The sequence below is a fragment of the Anomaloglossus baeobatrachus genome, chromosome 2 (genome assembly GCF_048569485.1).
Source record: "Anomaloglossus baeobatrachus isolate aAnoBae1 chromosome 2, aAnoBae1.hap1, whole genome shotgun sequence".
NCBI lineage: Eukaryota > Metazoa > Chordata > Amphibia > Anura > Aromobatidae > Anomaloglossus > Anomaloglossus baeobatrachus.
The window spans coordinates 153,321,830-153,344,902 of record NC_134354.1 but is presented as its reverse complement, the minus strand read 5'-3'; positions in this window follow the sequence as shown (position 1 = coordinate 153,344,902).

Here is a 23,073-nt window from a genome sequence, read left to right as displayed (position 1 = left end):
GGCTTCTGAAATTTTCTTGCCGGATACCTCCGGCGGTAACAAGGCGCACCTCTACCAGATGGCAGAGCGGTAAGATCCTGTTCGTGACGCCAAGTTGTCGCGGGCGGGGAGGAGGGTGTCAGCACACTACGCTCACCCCTTCTGCTCGGGTCCGGCGGCTGCTGCTCAGTGGTGGCTCGAGCTGTAGGCCGGATCCCGGGGGTTCTCGAGCGGCACTCCTCGCCCGTGAGTGAAAGGAGGTTTGTTGGGTGTGGGGATTGTTTATTGTCCGTGACGCCACCCACTGTTGTGGTGATTGCACCACCGCTGCTCTGGATGGGGATCCCGGGGATGGTGATGCGGAGCAGCCAGGTGTTGTGTTGCCCCTCCGTGGGTAGGGGTTGGTGATCCCGGGGCCCGGTGATGGCTTGGGGGGTGCAGGGCCTGGTGGGCGCAGGGACGCGGGGGCAGCGCTGTGCCTTGCGGCACTGTGGTACTCACTCAGCCTGAGACGTTGACACAGTTTTTACGGTAAACCAAACGGCTGGTAAGACGGTCCCACGGACGGCTGCACTTGCTCTCCCAGTAGGTGACGGTGATATCCCTCTTCCTAGCACCTTTGTGTACTTGTTGGTTGCGATGGGTCCCCACCGGTAACCCGCTCCCCGGCTTCAAGCTGGACCGGAGGAGCTCTACTCTTTGCCCACAGGCGCTGGCCCTGAGAAACTGGTGCCTTGGCGGTGGCGGTGTCTCTCCTACACTGGCTGGGCTGTTGCCTTCAATCGGGACTTGGTTGTTGGGGGATCTACGTCCCCTTCACTGACGGATTTGGCAAATTCTGGCGACTCCAAGCCTTGCCGGGGTCCGAGAGGCCCCTGCCCTGGTGCTGACTGTCCTTCGGAACACTGCTCTAGACCGCCGGGCACACAGCCTCCGGGGTCCTTCCAGGAACTTCCAAACGGTCCCCCTCCAGACAGTCACCGCCGTTGCTGACCTTGCTGACCTGTCCTGCACACAGCTGGACTACTTCAGGCTTCTGCACACTCTTGCTGTTCTGTCACCACTCTTGCTTTCCTCCTTTACCACTTTACTCCGCTTCTACTTTCACTTCCTTAGCTCATCTTAGCTCTTTACTCCTTCACTCCCCTAACTGTTCTGCCTGGTTTCTCCGGCCTCCAGAGCTGTGAACTCCTCGGTGGGCGGAGCCAACCGCCTCGCCCACCCCCTGGTGTGAATCATCAGCCTCTGGAGGAAGGCAACAAGGATTTTTGTTTAGCTTTGGTGTTCCTAACTGGGAAGTAGGGTGTGGTGGTGTGTGACCTGTGTCCCCTGGCTTGCCCAGGGCGACACAACCGCATAGTCTCAGATTCCCAAACCAAGGAGATAGGCCACAAGGAAATGGATTAGAATTTCACAAACAGGGAATATCCCCCTTATGTTAAACCCAGTCCTCGAGCACCTAACCCACCAGGCGCCAAGAAAATTCCCTTTGTAAACACCTACCATCCTTTCTCCCCTCTGATTAAGACTGCAATATTAAAACACTGGTCCCGCCTTCATCAGGCATATCCAACCATTCCTGAGTTTGAATCCCAACCACTCTTTTGCTATAAACGTCCTGCTAATCTCCGGGATACCCTTGCCAGGGCTGACATAGGTCCCTCCAGACCACCTACTAGACAAATCTACCCTTCCACCAACCGAAAGGGGACCTTTCCGTGTCTTCACTGCTTGCAGTGCTCACATGTTACTAAGGGAGACCATTTCACACCCCCCCTACAGGCAAAAGATATCCCATTCCTGAATACCTTACATGTGACTCTAACTATGTGGTCTATCTCATCAAGTGTCCGTGCTGTCTCGGATATGTTGGGGAAACTACCCAACATATCTGAGACTGCATCAGTAAGCACAAGTCCACAATCCGCTGTAAGCAGACAGCCCTCCCAATTCCAGCACATTTTCTATCCTCAGGCCATTCCATATCACAATTGAGATTCCAGGTTCTGGAATATGTAGGTCAACCCCGACGCGGGGGCAACCACATAAAGATGTTAATCCTTCTGGATCCACACCCTGCAAACCCTGGAACCCCTCGGCCTCAATAGAGAGTATGAGGTCCACGTTTGATAACTTTGTGGATAACCATGTTTGTTCCCCCCCCCCATTTTTTACAAGTGAACTTGCTCATCTTGCATTCTTTATGGTCGCATAACATCTTGTGGCTCATTGTAATGATTGGTAACCATATAGTATTTATACATGTTCATGTATTGTCTGACATTAATCCTTTCTTCTTTCCCTCTTTTTTCCTAGATGCCCTAGCACTTTTTTCTGACAGTTTACCCATTACAGTACTCTCACTGTGCACCATTACACCCCTTCACATGTAATCAACATAACTGTACTTTGGCACCCTGCATCGCTATATCTGCTTCCCCTGCCTGTTACCAGCGTCTCTCACTCATTGCAGCTTAGTCCTGTGCTGCTATAGACACATCACGCACATGCATGGTACATCTATTCGTTCCCCTCCACTGGCTATTAGCGCTCCATCAGCATCTCAACTTAGTTCCATGCTGACATAAACACACTACGTCACGCGCATGCGCTACCCCTACGCATCACACGTGCGCACCGCTAGCCATACCCCTATACCAACGTCTGCGTTGATACGCATAACCACACATCCACATTTCCTGTGTTACCTACTAGCGCTTCTCTAATGCAACAGCCTCCCCCAGCAGTTTCCCGCGCACGCGCGCTCGCATACGTTCCACTGATGCGTGCCACGCGGCCAAACCAGGAAGTTATGCGATGCACACCCCCTATAAAATGGCCCTGCCTCACCACATGCCTTCACGCCGCTGCTGCACTAACCACCGCTGTTACAGCTCATCTTGGTCATTCCCCTACAGGTACCTGGACTCCTTTCTCCTTATGGTAAACTATCTCTGGTTATTGTTTTTCTAACATATATACCTTCATTTTCAGGCATCCTTTTCCTCACACTCCTGCTCTCTCCCAGTCTACCTTCATCACTCTGGTATGTAGTCCTCTCCCTGTCTTCCTAAGATACATGTGTACATATTATCTCTCCAGATTGTTCTGGAATGTTAACAACATATGGGTCACCACACTTTTTATCATGTGCTTCCCAGATTGGCTCTGACTTCATTATTATGAATTTCTTATGTTCATGTTTATTAATTTTTGCTATTATTGCAACGTGCTCACTTAACATTTGTATTCTTTATATACACCAGACTCTTGTTTCTGCAAAATGTGATGCTCTCTACTTGACTTCTCTGACAGTTGTCCATGGAGACCCGTGCATCATAGCTTCCCTACATTAAGTATGTGTTTCCCTTGTATATGTTTGTATATAGCTGTACATAATTGTATATTTTTTCACTTGTAAATATTCACTATGTATTTTTGACCTTTGCATGCAAGAACCTTCATAAAGGTGTCACAACCGAAACGTTGGTGTGGCTACTGTTGGGTTTTCACATTTTTGCAGTTTGTCAATAAAAACACTTTCACAAATGCACCCTGAGCCTGCACGACAGTATAAGTTTCTCTTGAACTTAATTTGGGCTGCTTATCCACCATCGGGTCCATCCTGCATGGCAACCTTTCATCAATGTTTCCATCCACGTCCAGGGAAATTAGCTACAGTACCATGGGTTGTAAACTTCTTGATTATGTTATGCATTGTGCACAAATGAACATCAAGATCTCTGAAGGTGGACTTGTAATTTTAGATTATTGTTATTTTTCAACAATTTTGGTTCTCAAGTCCTCAGTTCTTTTCCACTTTCTGTCCTACATGCTTAGTGTGGCACGGACTGCCACAAATTGTCACAATTAAGTCATCTCCTCTTTTTATCTGGTTTCAGGTGGGATTTTCATGGGATTTTCAAATACCCATACCTGTTACTTGCGACAGATGAGATTAAACGAGCATCACATGTTTGAAACAAAGTTGCTTAGCCATATTTTAAGAAAAGTGCCAAAAAATTTGCCCATTTTTGGGGTTATATCCAATTTGTCTTTTTTCAGTTTTCTTAGTTGTACCAATACATACAAAACAAACAAACGTGATAACATATATATAATTGCCATCATTTTCTGGTGCAAATACTTTATTTTCTGGAACAATTTCATGGGTGCCAACAGTTTTAGCCATGACTGTATATTAAATACACACTAATTGTAGAGATTTGCTGTATATATTTATATATATGTGTGTGTATATATATATATCTATATATATATATATATATATAGATATATATATATATATATATATATTATGAGTCAGAACACTTCAATTAATGAATACATGAACTCCACTTCTGCTGCAAACATTAAAAATGTAAAGTACTTAGCATTTTCTGATCAAAGCGTTTTATACACATTCAGAATGCAAAAAACGAGCTACAAATATCCTTTTTTTAACGATAAAGTATTGGCTTTTCAATAAGCCTTCCAATTATTATTCCTTGGTTGACAGAAGTAACAAGATTGTGATTTGGAGAGTTAAAAAGTAATAGCTCCTCAAATGGGTGTGAAAAAATATACTTTTGTTGGAAACCCCAACAGGTTTGCTATTCTCAAAATTATTAAGCAATTATAAAGGCTCACTTGTTGCCACCTCTTGAAGATGCATCTGACAATATTGACCAGGATCTATCAGTCTCTGAAGCTGCCTGAAACTTATTTTATAGTGACTACAGTGTGTAAGATAAGAAGAAGCACGTTAGGACCTTTTGTGTTCCCAGTTCTGAACAGAAGCCCGTTCCTACTTATGGTTCTACAGGCAAATTTCACTCTATCGATCATCTGAAAATAATCTTTATATAAAAATAGTTTAATAGAAAAAATTGCATTAACACCAAAAATGTGTGTGTGTTAAAATGTTTGCCCTCTCTCCCATCTCTGAACAGGAGCATAATCCCGAGCAGGGTCCTACAGGAAAAAGTCGCTTGATTATAAATTCCCCCTAAAAAATTCATATAGACAAAACATGATGGTGAAGCAGAGGTTTGAATAAAATTGGAAGTCATAGACAGTGAACAATATTTTTGAAAACTTTTTTTTCCCTTTCGGAGCCCAATCCTCTAAAGGGTCCTCAAGGGTGAAGTCACCCCAATATAGATTCCCTTTTACAAATTAATTTACATAAAGTATGATGAGGATACATAGAGCCAGAGGTACAAAAAATTAGGACTCATTGGAGGCCTAGTTGGTTGCCCATTCTTGCATAAGGGCATAATACTGCATACGGTCCTATTGGTTGAGGTCACTCCAGGTTCTGCACCTTAAAAATTTATTTCACTTACAAATCAGGAGTACAGCAAGTACTTGAGTCATGGAATACAAATTACTTTTTCAAATGTTTCTGTAAGTGACATGTGGCCCTTATCATCTGCCATTGGTGGATTTTGAAACTCCTCCGATCTACGCATTTCAGACACGATCATCCTTAGTCATGATCACGTCTGAAACACATAGAGCGGAGGAGGTATGTTTTATTCCTTCTTCCCCTTTTTTTAACCATTATTGGAATAAAATGAAATTTTAGTTTTATTTCAAGTTTCTATGAATGTTCTTTGTGCTGGGGATCAGCCTTTTTTGATTAACTACAGCCTTCTTGACCCAGGAGCACCGTCCGGATTTTACTTCCTAAAATGACTACATGGTGGTGAGCTGATTCACTCTTTTTTCTGAGCAAAAAATATATGTATAGTCCTTGGCTATAACTACTCTTGTCAATGGTGGAGTGAAACTGAGTGTCAGGTGCCACAGGGTACTACATCTAACCCCGGATAGCTGAAAGAGCAGTGCTGGTAACAAACATAACACACACACAAATCCACTCCCTTTTCCCCAGACTGGGTGAAAGGCCAGAGATAGACCTGACAGCTGGTCATCTATTGGCAGGGACGCATCCAATCCACTAGTTATAAACCTGGGAGGAGGAGGGGCTAGTCAGTGAAGTGGATGGATGACGGACATCTTGTCAGAACGATAGAAAATGAAAAGACAGAAAGTCAGTCAGAAGTTGACGTGCTGACAGGAAAGTGTAAAGTGACTGCTGTGTAAAAGAGAGTACAGTCACTGGGAGAGTATCTACCGGTGCTCCCAGGACTGAGCACCGGCGGGCACAGGGCCCTAGTTCAGGGAGACACTTCAGGCTCACCTGATAAACACCTGCCCGGTGAGGGGACCATCAAGGACCTTACCGACGTTAGTGTCCAGGGAACAGCAGTAGAGAGGGAACCTGGGAACGGGGACAGAGGTCCGACCCAAGAGAGGTTCAAGCTGCCTGCCGTATGGGCCAGGACAGAGACAACAGGAGGGGGACCCGAAAAACGCTCCAAGCCATGGGGACCCACCAACTACTAACAGAATGCATGGAAGTAAAGCTCACCAGTTCACTACACCGGCACTGAAACAAAGGGAATACCGGAATGGTAAAGAGTCAGACCAGCACAAACCGGGTAGCAGCAACTCCATAACAGTGAGTAAAGCACAAGTTAAACTGCAGCCCCTGTGTTGTCTGAAGTCTTACTACGTGTCTGCACCAATATAGTACAACCACCATCATCCTCCCCCTGGGGCCTAGCTCTACTTGCGGAGAGATATTACATCCAAGCTGCACAATACCACCAGCCCCAGCAGTGAGAGATTTTGTAGCGGCGGCTTTCCCCACATAGCCACATACTGCAAGTAATGTCACGAAAAACATTTTTATTTTTATTCTTCCCTTGTACAAATCCCCTTTTAAGTGACCCCCAGGGTCACAGAACTGGGCAACGGCCACCGAGTGAACTTTCCTCGTAATATACAGCCCGGGACTGAGTACCCCAAAGCCTTGGGGTGCGTCACTTACAGCACAATGTCTACCAAGCAATGGATTTGAGTTTCTGAAACATGAAAGTATAAAGCAGAGATGTCTTATTTAAAAATGAATGGTGGCTAGGTATCTTCCTTTATGACAGAACATAAGCAATTTTAGTGTAAAGGGCAGGAAAATCCATGTGGTTGAGAATTGATTGTGGTGAACTTGGACATATAACTTTAATTTCCACACAAAAGGATGACTCAGTGGATGTTTCTTGGGCACACAAAATGCTAACTGATGATGCAATGAAAGAAGAGCAGGAAGATTACTGAAAGCAGAAGATGATAAATCTGATAACAACCAGCCAGGGGTACTACTTGTGCATATGAACTGAACATATATATATATATATATATATATATATATATATATATACAGAAAGATGATCAAAACATGCAGGACGACAGCTTGAGACTTGCTCATCTTTCTGATAAGTTTGTTTTCCCAAAAAAAGAAAATGATATTGTTTCATAACATAATTCAAAGTTGATGTGTTCCAGGGTGTATACGGTTTAGTTTCCCAAAGCACAGCTTTCACTTCACAATGTAGTAGTCTTCTGACAGAATGTAAAATAATTTCCATGCTTGAGAAGTTCTCACATATGAATTGCCACCATCAAGAATACCCACATAGCTTTCAGGCACTGTTAAAACTGCTACACCAACATCAGCCGCGACATTGCTTGCTTCTGAGTTTACCGGTATAACCCTTTCTGATTCCCACCTCAATATTTTAACCTGGATTCAAAAATTATGACTGCCAGTAGACTCAACACAGTGGCTTGCAAAGCCAAGAACAAAAATTGGCGCTAGAATATCGTATTGCTTCTCCTCCAGACCTTTGTTATCTGACTACAAAAGCCAATTATTTAACTTTACTAATACATCAACTTAGTCCCTGAGGTGTTGTTGTTAGTTAGGGCACTAAGAGGCATGACAAATACAGGTGTGCAACACTTTATGGCAACAGAGGAGGTAGGTTGAGCAAATACTGACTCAAGCTGAGTGAGGTTGGATGGAGAGGGTTTGTGAACAGCAGTTTTCAGCTCTTTCCACATATTTTCGATTGGATTCAGGTCTGGACTTTGACTTGGCCATTCCAACATGAGGATACGTTTATTTATGAACCATTCCATTGTAGATTTTGCTTTATGTTTGAGATCATTGTCTTGTTGGAAGACAAATCTTTGGCCCAGTCTCAGGTCTTTTGCAGACTCCAACAGGTTTTCTTTAAGAATGGTCCTGTATTTGTCTCCATTCATCTTCCCATCAATTTTAACCATCTTCCCTGTCCCTGCTGAAGAAAAGCAGGCCCAAACCATGATGCTGCCCCCACCATGTTTGACAGTGGGGATGGTGTGCTTAGGCTTATGAGCGGTGTTGCTTTTACGCCAAACATATTGTTTTTTCATTGTGCCCAAATAGTTTGATTTTGGTTTCATCTGACCAGAGCACCTTTTTCCACATGTTTGGTGTGTCTCCCAGGTGGCTTGTGGCAAACTTTAAGCAACATTTTTTATGGATATCTTTGAGAAATGGCTTTCTCTTTGCCACTCTTCCATAAAGGCCAGATTTGTTCAGTGTACGACTGAATGTTGTCCTATGTGTTTAAAATATTTTTTATTTTGAAAATTTGTGGGGAAGTACAAATTTGAAGGAGTTGTATTGTCATTGCATTAATCATTCTTATGTTCTATAATCTTACCATTTAAGTACTATAAAAATGGGAAAGGGAGTAAGGATAGGAAGAGGAGGAGTATGGGGTTGAGGAGAGTAGTGACATTTTTATTGGGGAAACTGGTAAGAGGGGGAAGGAAAAAGGGAGGGAAACTGGGAAAGGGAGAACATCTAATAAGTTGGTTCCAATATGAGAGAGAATATGAGGATTAAACATATACAACAGTTATAATTGAGAACTATGAAATATATCACATTTGTCAACGTCTAGAGGATTTCAGTATTATAAGAAAACCCGAGCTGAAGGCTAAATAATAAGATGAACACAAATACAACCACGTTAGAATTCAATTAGTAGGATCATCTGATCTCATGTAACGCCTTGGCGGTATTGATTCCATGGATTCCACTGCCGGAAATATTTAGGGAAATGATTGTTAATAGTGGCATAATGTTTCTCAAAATTGTTGTGTTGGGCTAATGCTTCAATAAGTTGTGTAATAGATGGAGGGAGGGGATTTTTCCAGTTGGCTGCAATAAGGGATCTGGTGGTGAGGAAGATGTGGATAATAACAAATTTGAAGGATGGATCAATTTGGGCAAGGTCTAGAGAGAGGAGAGCTAATTGGGGGGTAATAACTATGTTGGAATGGGTGATTTGATTAATTAGTTTGGATATTTCTATCCAGAGGTTTTTAATATTGGGCAATCCCAGAAAATGTGCAGTAGGCTACCTGTGCCGTTACAGTTCCTCCAGCATGAGGAGGAGTTTTTTTTATTAATTTGGTGGAGCCTGAGTGGAATAAAATACCATCGGGTGAGAAGTTTGTAGTGGGATTCTAAAAGAGAAGAGCAAATAGTTGAGGAATTTGTTGCTTTTAAACCGATCTGCCAATTCTCTTCAGAAAAGGATTGTTTTAGGTCCTTCTTCCAATCCAGCATGTATTTCAGTTTCTCGAAATTTAGATCTTCTATTAAATGTTGATATATTTTTTGTTTTTTCCAAATAGGCACACTATTTGGGTTGCAGAATAATGTATCAATTATCTCTGGAAGGGGATTGTTATTATTAAGCATTTTACGCAGGGATTCTCTGATGGAAATAAGAGTTTTAAAATCTGAGTCGGGTATTTTATGCTTAATTTTAATATCCAGAAAAGAGATAAAATCCAAACCATCATGAATGTCGCTAATTTTGTTTAGTTTTTGATTGTTGTCCTATGGACAGACTCTCCCACCTCAGCTGTAGATCTCTGCAGTTCATCCAGAGTGATCATGGGCCTCTTGGCTGCATCTCTGATCAGTCTTCTCCTTGTTTGAGATGAAAGTTTGGATGAACAACCGGGTCTTTGTAAATTTGCAGTGGTATGATACTCCTTCCATTTCAATATGATCGCTTGCACAGTGCTCCTTGGGATGTTTGAAGTTTTGGAAATCTTTTTGTAACCAAATCTGGCTTTAAACTTCTCCACAACAGTATCATGGACCTGCCTGTTTTGTTCATTGGTCGTCATGATGCGCTCTGCGCTTTAAACAGAACACTGAGACTATGACAGAGCCGGTGAATTTATACGGAGACTTGATTACACACAGGGGGCTTATATTTATCATCATCAGTCATTTAGGACAAAATTGGATCATTCAAAGATCCTCAATGAACTTCTGGAGTGAGTTTGCTGCACTGAAAGTGAAGGGGCCGAATAATATTGCACGCCACACTTTTCAGTTATTTATTTTTTAAAAAAGTTTAAAATAAGCAATACATTTCATTCAACTTCACAATTGTGTCCCACTTGTTGTTGATTCTTCACAATAACATAAAATGTTTTATCTTCATGTTTGAAGCCTGAAATGTGGGAAAAGGTTGAAAAATTCAAGGAGGTGAAAACTTTTGCAAGGCACTATATATATATATATATATATATATATATATATATATATATATATATATACAGTATATACAGTGCCTACAAGTAGTATTCAACCCCCTGCAGATTTAGCAGGTTTGATAAGATGCAAATAAGTTAGAGCCTGCAAACTTCAAAAAAGAGCAGGATTTATTAACAGATGCTTAAATCTTACAAACCAACAAGTTATGTTGCTCAGTTAAATTTTAATAAATTTTCAACATCAAAGTGTGGGTCAATTATTATTCAACCCCTAGGTTTAATATTTTGTGGAATAACCCTTGTTTGCAATTACCGCTAATAATCGTCTTTTATAAAACCTGATCAGGCCGGCACAGGTCTCTGGAGTTATCTTGGCCCACTCCTCCATGCAGATATTCTCCAAGTTATCTAGGTTCTTTGGGTGTCTCATGTGAACTTTAATCTTCAGCTCCTTCCACAAGTTTTCAATTGGGTTAAGGTCAGGAAACTGACTAGGCCACTGCAACACCTTGATTTTTTCCCTCTTGAACCAGGCCTTGGATTTCTTGGCTGTGTGCTTTGGGTCGTTGTCTTGTTGGAAGATGAAATGACGACCCATCTTAAGATCCTTGATGGAGGAGCGGAGGTTCTTGGCCAAAATCTCCAGGTAGGCCGTGCTATCCATCTTCCCATGGATGCGGACCAGATGGCCAGGCCCCTTGGCTGAGAAACAGCCCCACAGCATGATGCTGCCACCACCATGCTTGACTGTAGGGATGGTATTCTTGGGGTCGTATGCAGTGCCATCCAGTCTCCAAACGTCACGTGTGTGGTTGGCACCAAACATCTCGATCTTGGTCTCATCAGACCAGAGAACCTTGAACCAGTCTGTCTCAGAGTCCTCCAAGTGATCATGACCAAACTGTAGACGAGCCTTGACATGACGTTTTGAAAGTAAAGGTACCTTACGGGCTCGTCTGGAACGGAGACCATTGCGGTGGAGTACGTTACTTATGGTATTGACTGAAACCAATGTCCCCACTGCCATGAGATCTTCCCGGAGCTCCTTCCTTGTTGTCCTTGGGTTAGCCTTGACTCTTTGGACAAGCCTGGCCTCGGCACGGGTGAAAACTTTCAAAGGCTGTCCAGGCCGTGGAAGGCTAACAGTAGTTCCATAAGCCTTCCACTTCCGGATGATGCTCCCAACAGTGGAGACAGGTAGGCCCAACTCCTTGGAAAGTGTTTTGTACCCCTTGCCAGCCTTGTGACCCACCACGATCTTGTCTCTGATGGCCTTGGAATGCTCCTTTGTCTTTCCCATGTTGACCAAGTATGAGTGCTGTTCACAAGTTTGGGGAGGGTCTTAATTAGTCAGAAAAGGCTGGAAAAAGAGATAATTAATCCAAACATGTGAAGCTCATTGTTCTTTGTGCCTGAAATACTTCTTAATACTTTAGGGGAACCAAACAGAATTCTTGTGGTTTGAGGGGTTGAATAATAAATGACCCTCTGAATAAACTTTTCACAATTTAAAAAAAAAATAAAAAAAGAAATAACATTCCTTTTTGCTGCAGTGCATTTCACACTTCCAGGCTGATCTACAGTCCAAATGTCACAATGCCAAGTTAATTCCGAATATGTAAACCTGCTAAATCTGCAGGGGGTTGAATACTACTTGTAGGCACTGTAAAGTATATGTGTATGGGATGTGTGTCTGTATATAATGGGGTCATGCTGATTATAGTGAGGTTATGTGGGGGCTCATGCTTTATATAGGGGGAATATGTGGGGTGGCATCTGCATATGGAGGGCTGTGTGGGGGCTTACACTGGATATATGAGGCTCTGTGAGGGCTCATATCCTATATAGGGGGCTTGTGGAGGCTCATACTATATGTACAGAGCTATGTAGGGCTCAAACTGAATACAGAGGGGATATGCGGGGACTCATGCTATATTTAGTAGGATTATAATAGGCTCGTACCATGTATAAGGGGCTATGTGGGGCTCATGCTGTATATATAGAACTATGTGAGGGCTCATACTGTATATAGGGTTAAGTTAGGCTCACACTGAATATAGGTGTCTATGCTTGGTCTGTATATTGAGAGGCAATATGGAGGCTCACACTGTTTATAGAAGGCTATGTGGGGCTCATACTGTATATAAGAGGCTACATGAAGTCTTATAGTCTCTATAGGTGGATTATATGGGGTCTCATTGTATATAAGGAGCTATGTGGTGGCTCCTTCTTTATCTAAGGAGGCAATATGGGGCTCATGCTGCACATAGTGGGACTGTGGGGGGATCACACTGTATATAGGATTATTGTGTGGGTGCTCATAGAGTATATAGGGGCTGTGTGTTGACTCATAATCACACTGTATACAGGGGGAATTTCTGTATACTTATTTTTGCTCTATATTAAGAGATACAATTAATAATAATATAAAATAATAACTATAATTATATGTTAATATTAATATATAGTATAGCATTAACTTCAGCATATTGGTTCAGCCCCTCAGGTACATTAATTGTCCACCCCTGCTCTACTCTTGTCAGTTCTTGGTTGAACATCTGCTTGAGCTACTTCTCAGGAATCATTAATTGACCATGTAAAACAGCTCTGAAGACTAATGTTTTGGATGCGCAATGTAAGGGGTACTTTTCACACTACGACATCGCAAGCCGATGCTTGCAAAGCCAAGCGCGATAGTCCCCGCCCCCGTCGCAGCAGCGATATCTTGTTATTGGTGCCGTAGCGAACATTAGCGCTACGGCAGCTTCACATGCACTCACCTGCCCTGCAACGTCGCTCTGACCGGTGACTCGCCTCCTTCCTAAGGGGGCGGGTTGTGCGGAGTCACAGTGATGTCACATGGTAGGCGGCCAATAGAAGCGGAGGGGCGGAGATGAGCGGGACGTAAACATCCCACCCACCTCCATCCTTCTGCATAGCCGGCGTGAGCCACAGGACGCAGGTAAGGCGATGTTCCTCGCTCCTGCGACTTCATACACAGCGATGTGTGCTGCCGCAGTAGCGAGGAACAACATCGGACCGTCGCTGCAGCGTAATTATGGATTACGCCGACGCTATACCGATGATACGATTACGATGCTTTTGCGCTCGTTAATCGTATCATCTAGGCGTTACACACTACGATGTCGCCTGCGATGCCGGAAGTGCGTCACTTTCAATTTGACCCCACCGACATCGCACCTGCAATGTCGTAGTGTGCAAAGCCCGTCTTACTCTTTAAAAACCTTCCAAACCTTTTTTTTTTCCCTATGCTAAATTTCAATAAAGATAAGTTTATGGAAAAACGTATGAAAGATCAGATTGTATTATATATAATATAGTATTACCTGGATAATCAGAAGGTAGAAAATCATAAATGCCAATGAGTTGCAAATTACTGTAATGAAGTACATGTAGCTTGTGTTCCTCATTTTATGCACAGTATATGCTACAGCCTATCTGAATCAATATTTTTTTCTCCACATGAAATCATTTGATATAGTAGATAAGTGTAAGCATAATAACAGATCTATGCTTTCTAGTATTGTTAAGCACCCAAGGGAGAGAGTTTGTATAAAGCAAATGATGTTTCATGTAAATAAATGCATGATTTATTATGTAGGTCAGTTAACTACCGTAAAATATCAATTATTTAACAATATTTGCATAAAAGAAATTATCACCCATAAAATTATATTTTATTGTACTACTTGATAAATCAAGTAAATCATAGCCTAATTTGCATAAAGTAGTTGCTAAGAGCCACAAAGCAAGAACTGTGTTTGTCTAATTTTATTTTACTTTTTCACATTTCAAACATTGTAAACAATTCTTCTGACAAGACATTTTACATTATAATCATACTTTAATGAAAAAACTGCATATGGCATGGTAGTAGCGTAATAAGTTATTATTTAAAACCTACTAGTAAAATAAATTAACAGTGGCTGCTTTAATATTTTTTTTACTTTAATGATGAGGAATTAATGTTTCAAATGTAATGATCAAAAATGTGGTAACTAGTCCTTGGTACTCGAATCGAGCAGGTCGGTCACTCAATGCAAGTAACGAGTAAAATAGAAGTCAATTGAAAACTTGAGCATGTTTACGGAAGACCCCCCCCCCCGGAAGACCCCCCCCAGGCATCAAAATCACCAAAATTGGATGGAAGAAGCACTGAAATTGAATGGGAACAGCATAAGGGAAGACGCCTGGATGCATCTCTGACCCCCAGGACGGTGCTGGGAACAATATTGTCAGAGTATTTGGCTGTGTGCACACGTTGCATTTTTAGATTTGTTTTTGAGAGCAGATTTATCCCAAAACTTGAAGGGAATCCTGATGCCAGCAAAGTGAATGAGAATTTTAATGACCCGATGATGCAATGCACACGATACTCGTTCAATTAACGAGTGACTCAAGCACCCCAATGATCAATTGATTATTCAGCAGTGGCGAGCACACTCACTCAGCACTAGTCACCTCCCAAAAAAAGGATGTGACAAAACATGCCATGTGGGTACTTGCCTAAAAAGCAAAATGCAGTAGAGGACACAGTGTTCAGAGTCTTAGAAAACACAACAAAGGGCAGAGTTATCATAGATCTCTCCTTGAGGCATCTATTGATATGCATGGCAAGAGCCATGGCGATCTCTAAACTTTCAGACATTTCATATAAAACCAATGCACCCTTAAGCCTTACTGACAGATCTTGGCAAAAATAACTCCTAAGGGCCGGATCATTCCAACTTGTGTCAGTGGCCCATCTCCAGAATTCAGAACAAAACTGCCCCATCGGCTGGTCTCCCTGCTTGGGCATAAATAGCTGATACTCATCAAAGGAGACACAGTCAGGGTCGTCACAATCTTCACCCATTGTGTCTCACTCCCCCAAGACTGTGGGTAAAACTTAAACTACAGTATAGGTTGCAGGCTTAATGGAACACAAAAAAATTATCCCGGGGAAGACGTCCTCGAGGTTGCGGCCTAGCTCGGGGCCGGACGGGATGTCATCGGAGTTGCGACCTGGCTTGGGGCCGTGACGGATGCCGAGGCGGTGGTACAAGCAAGGCCCAAGGTCCCAGTTGTTGGGTCCTCCTCCGCAGACGAGATGGGTTCCACTGCCAGAGGTCGAAGTAACGGGTCAATCGGGGCGCTGGCTGCAGACACGGGCGATGAGGCAGGCGACGTGACAGACGGGGGCAGGCCGAACTCCTCAGCCAGGACGGCTGGTTCCTGGGGAACATGGGGGTGTGGGTCACCGCTTACCCGCTCCTCCGAGGTCATCTCCATCTTGCGTGCCCGGATAGCTGCAGCCAGGCCCTTCATCTCTGTCGATCACCTTGTCAGGATGAAGTGGGCTTGGGCCTGTATCCTCCGGCACATCTTCTCCGTCTGCTCCTCAAACCATGCCGCGGTTCCAGGAATGGGACTCTTCGCACGCTGGTTGCCGGACCGCTGAGACATCTTGCCGCGTTTGTGTCCAGGAATGGGTTTCTGCAGAGTCGTGGTGTCCCAGCCCTTTATCTTCTCTGATCACATGCCGCTCTTTCCTGCCCTCCCCCTTGGTTTTCGATAGCAGTCTCGTGGGACCCACTACCCTTTGCAACTTCCTGCTCTGGGGATCACTGGGTTCTGCCCGCGTTCTTAGGGGGCGGGGCTTCAGATTTTGGGATCTTTTCTGGGAAGAAGGCGAGGTTGTTGTTTTTGGTGCCAAATATGGTGGGCAAGATGGCGACAGTCCAAAAATGTTAGCGTTTCACGGTTTACAGTCCAGAAAATGCGCACTTCACCCAGGTTAGTAGATGGGGTAAATATCCTGTTTGTGACGCCAATTTCGGGTTGTTGCGGACGGGGGCCGGGCTGCAGGGGCTGCTCGGATCCGGGTTTGTTACTGCGGTTCCAGTGGTAGCCGGACCCGAGCTCGTACAGCCGTCCATCCTGACAGCCATTGGAAAGGGGGGTATTTACAGAGGATAGAGTTTTTATCAGTGACGCCACCCGTGGGTTGCGGTGAGAGTTGGTAGCACCGCTGCTGCCTGATGATGGGACGCCCGGGGCTGATGGAGCAGGGCAGCAGGATGGAATACCCTCCACAGGTAGGGGAGGTGTAGTTCCGGGGCCCAGGGTGTACAGATTTTAATGGCTGCTGAGACTGAAATGCAGGGTTGGACCGGGGATGAATGGTGTACTCACAGTTTCAAAGAATTGCACAAAAAGTCCAGTGGTAAACCAAATTGCCAGTTACCGGTCGCCTCCGGTGGGTGTATTCGGGTCCCACACCTGGGTGTAGCAAACAGGGGTCCCTTCCTCCTGCACTCAGTGTTTGTGTCTTCCATGGGACAACTCCTCTTGTATCGGGGAAGTCCACTCCCAGTATTTTGTACGTTGGGAGTTGTGGCCCGCGAAATCTGACCCTTGGGATCTCTGTAGGTTGTGGCGGACACCCTATCCCCCGTGTTGGGCTTCCGTTGCTCTCTGGGCTTACAGTGGAACAAGGCCTGAAACCTTGTCCCCGGCTGGTTAATTAACTAGGGGCTTACAACCTTCCTTGTCCTAGGGCCAGGCACCCCGACTGTGCACAGCCTCCAGACTGGATTCCCGTTGTCAGCACCGGCGGGCTACAACCCTGCCCCGGTCCACTTAAGGTCTCCCGTGATCGGATCTCCATCGCCTGTGGTCCTGCTTGCTGTCTGCCACCTAGTCCGGTAGTCCAGGGGCCCCTACCCCTGACTCCGCTTTCACTCCACACTGCTCTTACTTCAGCTGTCAGAACTTGTCTCTCTCTCCTCCAAACTGAAACTCTCTTGTGTTCTCTTCCATAACACCTCAGAACCCCTAGGTGGGCGCTCCCATCTGCCTGGTCCAGCCCACTGGTGTGTCCCTATTGTCATGGGGGGTGACTAGGCTTTACTGGCTGGTGTTGTGCACCTGGGTGTGGGTTTTGTGTTGGACTGTAAAGGAGGGTGGAGTATTGTACCTGAGTGATTTGTACAACCTCTGTGACTACCTGGTTTTGCCAGGGCATCAAACGTGCAGTACAATATAAGGGTAAAAATGGAAATAGTATAAAAGGAAGGCCATAGCAATAAGGAGCTGGGAGAGGGGACACCTCCTGCAACTCACCTGAGTCTGTACTCTACACTCCCTATTATCCCTGTATTGATTAGTATTTTCACCACGCAATAATGCAACAAAAGGTAAAGAAGACAGACAGAGGGAAAATAGACACAACAAGAAAAACACTTCAAGCTCCTTTAATGCAGCTAATTACCACAGCTGCAATAGTCACGACTCCTCAGGTTCTCCCAGAGACAGGCTCCTTCCAAAGTGGTCAGCATAGATTGCGAATCTACAACCAGAGTTGTGACTTTTTATAAAGAAGATGACTGGTCTCAAAAGTGCTGAACCTGAGATTAAAGCGGGCTTTACACGCTACAACATATCTAACGATGTGTCGGCGGGGTCACGTCGTAAGTGACGCACATCCGGCATCGTTAGTGGTGTTGTAGCATGTTACAGCTACGTGCGATTGTGATTGAACGTAAAACCGTTCATCACATACACATCGTTCACTTACTAAAAATGGCATGTCGGGTTGTTCAATGTTCCTGAGGCAGCACACATCGCAGTGTCTGACACCCTGGGAACGATGAACAGATCTTACCTGCGTCCCGTCGCTTCCGCCGGCTATGCGGAAGGAAGGAGGTGGGCGGGATGTTTACACCCCTCCGTTTCAATTGGCCGGCCGCATTGTGACGTCGCTGTGACGCCGAACGTCCCTGCCACTCCAGAAATGGATGATCGCCGCCCACATCGAGGTCGTATGGAAGGGTAAGTACGTGTGGCGGCAATTAATCGTTTGTGCGACACGGTCAACAAATTGAACGTGTCGCACATACGATGGGGGCGTGTCACATCACATACGATATCGTATGCTTAATTGTAAGGCGTAAAGCAGGCTTAAGTCTACAAAGGACAGCCAGCACTTAAAGATAGTAGATTTACTTAATTGTAAGTTGAAGAGCTGCAAAAAAAAAATATTTTGACCCTTTGGTCCCAGATTCGCCAGAGGTCTTCCTAGAGCTGGACATACTATTGACATGTACCGAGTAGTGATGAGCAAGCACTACAATACTAGGGTGCTTGTTACTCGAATCAAGCACATCATTCTGCTAATGTGGTCTATTCAATCAGCGAATATAATGGAAATCCATGGCAAACTCAAGCATTATTCCAGGAAGACCCTCCCAGGAGGACTGGGAGGGAGGACAATAGCTGAAATGGATGGAAACAGTGCTCAAATGGAATGGGAACAGCATGGGTGACATACCTCAATGTTTCTATGACTCCAAGGTTCCTGTTGGGAACAATGTAGTCAGAGTATAACGCCACTTTAATGGAATGACAATAAAATATTTGAACCCCCAAAAAATGCTTTTTTTGCAGCATTTTAAATCAGTTTTATGCTAAATTAAAGGATGATTTGTACAGTACCAACTAAAGCTATGAGATTTCTTAACTCAAATGTACACAATTGGTGTTTTTTATGACTAAAATTGAAAACTGCTACATTTTCTAAAGAATGCTGTTTGTGTGAACTTAGCCTAAGGCAGGGGTCTCAAACTCTACTTGGTATATGGGTTGTACAGAGAAAAAAAATTAATCTGGGGGGCCATATTCTTTGCAGGACATAGTGACATTTTTATTGATACCATATATTTTTTCAATACACCTTTGATAATTTGTTTAACGTTTTTGTTTATTTTATTTTTTTCTTTAAATTCCATTCATTGCATGGTATGGTTTTATAGCTTAGGTCATTATGGAGGGGGTGATAACAAACATACTGTTGTTTACTTTACAAATTGGAACCATGGGAGGGATGACATTACAGCTACAGAAGTGACCATCTTAGCCCAGCTTGATTACCATCTCTACTGATGAACCTTTAAGCTTTTTGAAAGTTGGGTGAAAATAAAATGTTAGAAGAGTAAATAAAATGAGACCACAGGGGAGCATGCAGCCTTTCACTTTGTCACTAAGGCTATGTGCACACGTTGCGTATTTGCATGCAGTTACGCTGCGTATTGCACTGCAGCATAACTGCATGCATCCTGCGTCCCCAGCACAATCTATGAAGATTGTGCATAATTAATGTGCACATTGTGTTTTATAACTAGAGTTGAGCGCGGTTCGCGGTTCGTGGTTCTCCAGTTCACGGCTCGAGTGATTTTGGGGGCTGTTCTAGATCGAACTAGAACTCGAGCTTTTTTGCAAAAGCTCGATAGTTCTAGATACGTTCGAGAACGGTTCTAGCAGCAAAAAAAACAGCTAATTCCTAGCTGGCTTTCCGCTGTAATAGAGTAAGTCACTCTGTGACTCACACTATTATGACATTTCAGTGTATAGTGTGCGGGAACAGCGCGTTCAGATCACTGCTGTATGGATAATGGCGATCGCCATTTTTTTTTTTTTCCTTGTCTTCCTTCCCTAAGCGCGCGCGTGTAGTGGGGAGGGCCAGCATGTCAGCCAATCCCAGACACACACACAGCTAAGTGGACTTTTAGCCAGAGAAGCAACGGCATGTGTGATAGGATGTCCATGTCACATGTACCTGCATTATAAAACCGGATATTTTCCTCCAGCACGCCATTATCTGCCTTCTGCGTCCTTGGTGTCAGACATCGCTGGCGCAGCTCCTATCAAAAATACAGCTGTATACGCTCCATACACAGCACTGTACAGCATAGGGATAGCACTTTCTATCAGTCCTTTTAAGGGCTCATACCGGCATGGTCAGAGCCATAGGTGACAGGTCCTGAAAACAGAGTTTAACAGCTACACAAGATGACAGCGTCTGTGTAGCTAAGGTCAGGGATTTCCTCGCTGCATTTCCCCATTAGGAGGGATAGAAAGGCAGGCTTCCTTTCCTCTACCCAGAGACCCACAAACCTGCCATTGTACCCTCCTGCCCTTTGCACACTCCAACTCATTGTTACTAAGCCATTATACTAGCAAACACTGAGTGAACTTAGTGCCATCCTAAACGTGGCTATTGGACTTCTGTATAGTCCCACTAGTGCAAAGATATTTGCAGCACGTCTGCCTGCATTGCACACTCAAACTCATTGTTACTAAGCCATTATACTAGCAAACACTGAGTGAACTTAGTGGCATCCTAAACGTGGCTATTGGACTTCTGTATAGTCCCAGTAGTGCAAAGATATTTGCAGCACGTCTGCCTGCATTGCACACTCAAACTCATTGTTACTAAGCCATTATACTAGCAAACACTGAGTGAACTTAGTGGCATCCTAAACGTGGCTGTTGGACTTCTGTATTGTCCCACTAGTGCAAAGATATTTGCAGCACGTCTGCCTGCATTGCACAGTCAAACTCATTATAACTAAGCCATTATACTAGCAAACACTGAGTGAACTTAGTGGCATCCTAAAGGTGGCTATTGGACTTCTGTATAGTCCCAGTAGTGCACAGATATTTGCAGCACGTCTGCCTGCATTGCACACTCAAACTCATTGTAGCTAAGCCATTATACTAGCAAACACTGAGTGAACTTAGTGGCATCCTAAACGTGGCTATTGGACTTCTGTATAGTCCCAGTAGTGCACAGATATTTGCAGCACGTCTGCCTGCATTGCACACTCCAACTCATCGTTACTAAGCCATTATACTAGCAAACACTGAGTGAACTTAGTGGCATCCTACACGTGGCTGTTGGACTTCTGTATTGTCCCACTAGTGCAAAGATATTTGCAGCATGTCTGCCTGCATTGCACACTCAAACTCATTATAACTAAGCCATTATACTAGCAAACACTCAGTAAACTTAGTGGCATCCTAAACGTGGCTATTGGACTTCTGTATAGTCCCAGTAGTGCACAGATATTTGCAGCACGTCTGCCTGCATTGCACACTCAAACTCATTGTAGCTCAGCCATTATACTAGCAAACACTGAGTGAACCTAGTGGCATTCTAAACGTGGCTATTGGACTTCTGTATAGTCCCACTAGTGCAAAGATATTTGCAGCACGTCTGCCTGCATTGCACACTCAAACTCATTGTTACTAAGCCATTATACTAGCAAACACTGAGTGAACTTAGTGGCATCCTAAACGTGGCTGTTGGACTTCTGCATTGTCCCACTAGTGCAAAGATATTTGCAGCACGTCTGCCTGCATTGCACACTCAAACTCATTATAACTAAGCCATTATACTAGCAAACACTCAGTGAACTTAGTGGCATCCTAAACGTGGCTATTGGACTTCTGTATAGTCCCAGTAGTGCACAGATATTTGCAGCACGTCTGCCTGCATTGCACACTCAAACTCATTGTTACTAAGCCATAATACTAGCAAACACTGAGTGAACCTAGTGGCATCCTAAACGTGGCTGTTGGACTTCTGTATTGTCCCACTAGTGCAAAGATATTTGCAGCACGTCTGCCTGCATTGCACACTCAAACTCATTATAACTAAGCCATTATGCTAGCAAACACTCAGTGAACTTAGTGGCATCCTAAACGTGGCTATTGGACTTCTGTATAGTCCCAGTAGTGCACAGATATTTGCAGCACGTCTGCCTGCATTGCACACTCAAACTCATTGTAGCTAAGCCATTATACTAGCAAACACTGAGTGAACTTAGTGGCATCCTAAACGTGGCTATTGGACTTCTGTATAGTCCCACTAGTGCAAAGATATTTGCAGCACGTCTGCCTGCATTGCACAATCAAACTCATTGTTACTAAGCCATTATACTAGCAAACACTGAGTGAACTTAGTGGCATCCTAAAAGTGGCTATTGGACTTCTGTATAGTCCCAGTAGTGCACAGATATTTGCAGCACGTCTGCCTGCATTGCACACTCAAACTCATTGTAGCTAATCCATTAAACTAGCAAACACTGAGTGAACCTAGTGTCATCCTAAACGTGGCTATTGGACTTCTGTATAGTCCCAATAGTGCAAAGATATTTGCAGCACGTCTGCCTGCATTTCACACTCAAACTCATTGTTACTAAGCCATTATACTAGCAAACACTGAGTGAACTTAGTGGCATCCTAAACGTGGCTGTTGGACTTCTGTATTGTCCCACTAGTGCAAAGATATTTGCAGCACGTCTGCCTGCATTGCACACTCAAACTCATTATAACTAAGCCATTATACTAGTAAACACTCACTGAACTTAGTGGCATCCTAAACGTGGCTTTTGGACTTCTGTATAGTCCCAGTAGTGCACAGATATTTGCAGCACGTCTGCCTGCATTGCACAGTCAAACTCATTGTTACTAAGCCATTATACTAGCAAACACTGAGTGAACTTAGTGGCATCCTAAACGTGGCTATTGGACTTCTGTATAGTCCCAGTAGTGCACAGATATTTGCAGCACGTCTGCCTGCATTGCACACTCAAACTCATTGTAGCTAAGCCATTATACTAGCAAACACTGAGTGAACCTAGTGGCATCCTAAACGTGGCTATTGGACTTCTGTATAGTCCCACTAGTGCAAAGATATTTGCAGCACGTCTGCCTGCATTGCACACTCAAACTCATTGTTACTAAGCCATTATACTAGCAAACACTGAGTGA